The sequence below is a fragment of the Crinia signifera genome, unplaced genomic scaffold (genome assembly GCF_055691185.1).
Source record: "Crinia signifera unplaced genomic scaffold, ASM5569118v1 HAP2_SCAFFOLD_311, whole genome shotgun sequence".
In the NCBI taxonomy this organism is placed as follows: domain Eukaryota; kingdom Metazoa; phylum Chordata; class Amphibia; order Anura; family Myobatrachidae; genus Crinia; species Crinia signifera.
Genome location: NW_028142204.1, coordinates 28,411 through 31,251, shown reverse-complemented (window position 1 = coordinate 31,251; position 2,841 = coordinate 28,411).

Genomic DNA, 2,841 nt, shown 5'->3' with positions numbered 1-2,841 from the left:
CCCCTAGCTGGAGACCTGTAGAAGCCCCGTCAGTGGTGCGAAGCTGCCCGTAGAGATGCCTGCCCGAAAGTAAGTTAAGAACACGATGTAACATCACTAATGAGAATCCTCACACTGTGCCTACCTAGCTAGTGTAAAAGTTAATAAAATAATAAAAACCCTAACTAACTCTACTCCTTCGGCTGCTCCGGCAGCCCTTTAGAATAGCACCCACTCCAGTAGGCACCTAACACGAACTGAGGAGTCTGGGATGCAGTAGGGGAGGAGCCTACCCTCCAAAAGCTTTAGGATAGGTGCCTGGCTCCTGCGGACCCTCCTACATCCCAATGTGAAGCTGTGTCACCAGGACCATTGAAAGAGAAAAGTATGTGCTGCACATACTTTTTGTACTTGCTTTTCATCGCATTGTATGCACAACGCATGTACAAGGATGAATGCGATGCGTGCTATTTAAGCTCAAAATGCACGCCCGCATCGAGATGTGTATGGGCACCTTAAGTCAGAGAGAACCTGAGAATTCTGACTGGGAAGTGCAATTAACAGGTCAGATGTGGACTGCTGCTTTGAAGTTGGATATCTCCATTTCCCCAGGGCCGATTTTAAAAATTCTGGTATCCCTGGAAAAAGGGGATCCTCAGCTATCAGAGTATGGCCCTTATACACCTGGGGCCCCAGAGCAAGTGCCCATTAAGCCCATACGAAAAGACCGCCCTGGTCCCGGTTCGCTGACGTCATCCGGGGGCGATTATGCTGTGTACACACGGGGGCGATAGGGGCTGAAATAGCTGGGAATATGGTTGCTGAGCGACCATATTGCCAGTGATTGGAGTGTGCACCAGCGATAAATCGCCGGGTGCGCGCTCCCGTTTTCACAAAACGGGACACTGGGCAATATGATTGCTGATATGATTGCTAGCAATATATTGCCAGCGATCATATTGCCCCGTGTGTACGCACCTTTATTCCTAACAATTTTGCTGCACCCGTCATCTTGAAACGTGCACATGTCCCTTTGTTGATGAATTTACAAGACTGCCTAATTAGAGCAATAATTGATATTTGCGTGGAGATTAATAACAGTATTACAGACACACATGCTATGACCGATAACACACACGTAACAGACTTATTTTAATTTTTTTTCTAATGCACTTTATTTCACATTTATCACTTTTCACTTATGTTTTTAATATTTCGCTGTCCTTAATAAATGATTCAATAAATATCATGTTTTAGCCAATTCTCTGTTTCTTGGGTCACTTTATTAATGTACCTATAACATTAATCAGAACATTAATATATGCTAACCTAGATTGCCCCTTGTAGGAATACTTTATCTTTCTTTGCTTCCAAGTCTAATACATATTCCTGGGTGCGCCTCCCCCATTACCAATTGATACTTAATATAGTAATGCAGGGGTGAGATAGCTATACCAATTACAGGCCGTTCGGATTGATAGCCTCTATCTATTAACCTGTATCAGCGATATCAGATGGTCGACAGTCATCAGGTCGACATACTGCAAAGTCGACATGGGTCTAGGTCGACAGGTCATTAGGTCAACATGGTCTAGGTCGACTGGGTTTTTCACTGGATTTTCGGGGGGTTTTTTGAGCCGACATGTGCCGACAGGCGGAATTTCATGCCCTACCATCCACTAGGGCAGGCGTTCCCAACCACGGTCCTCAAGGCACACCAACAGTGCAGGTTTTAGTGATATCCAGGCTTCAGCACAGATGGATTAATCCAAATCACAGGTACTAATTAAGTCACCTGTGCTCAAGCCTGGATATCATTAAAACCTGTACTGTTGGTGTGCCTTGAGGACCGTGGTTGGGAACGCCTGCACTAGGGTGTGGTGGGAGAATAACATAGAGTGCCAAGCACAGCCAGACATGCGAGGGGATGCGGTGCACTTAATCCTGTGTCCATGTTGACTGTGTCGGCATTCGGGTAAAAAAAAAGTACAAAACCCCATGTTGAGCTAGACCATTTTGACCTAATGCTTTTTTGGACCAAATGACCTGTTGACCTTGACCCATACCTTGCAGTATGTTGACCTAATGACTGTCGACAATCTTTAGGTCGACCATATGATCCTTACCTGTTTCAGCAAGGGGTGTGAGGCCAATTTCTCTCCAGGGAATGGAGAAATATCTGTGTTTAGAGCCAGACTAGAATCACGTCTGCCCGCAGACAATAGATCGGGTATCATTTTTTTATTTTTTTTTATGTATGTTTGACAAAGGCCATACACTTCACTGGAGGCGAAGATCCGCAGACGAAGGCCAGAGCATACAGCTAATTGCTGCCGATCCTACTATTAAAAAAGAAAAAGGAATGTATTGTATACACAGAACATCGAACATGCCTTCCAACTTTTACCAATAGATCAGTGGGACCTGCATGCAGCTGGCCCTGGAAAGGGGCGGGGCTATGTGCAACGGGGGCGGGACCGGGCATCGAGGCCCCGGGTTTTCCATCCTCTTTGCCAGCGTACCCAGCCCCGTCTCTCCTTGCTGCGCACGGCACCTATCCAGCAATCACCGGCTGCTCCACAAAGCAGAGCAGCCATGATCACCTCCCCTCAAGGGACATCAGGGCAGGCTCCAAATAGCGGGACCATACCACTGTAATCAGGACAGTTGGGAGGAATGCTATAAATACATTATCATGTAGCGCCTATTATTCCTGTTGTCCGACTCTACCTGTATGACTACATGTGAAGGAAAACACAGAGGCTGCCTTCTTTTGCCCAACGTTTGGGAATTTATGATATTTTAGTTTTCGGAACTTGTCTCCTGTCCTACATAACAGTTTATAGACGCTGTGACCAGGGG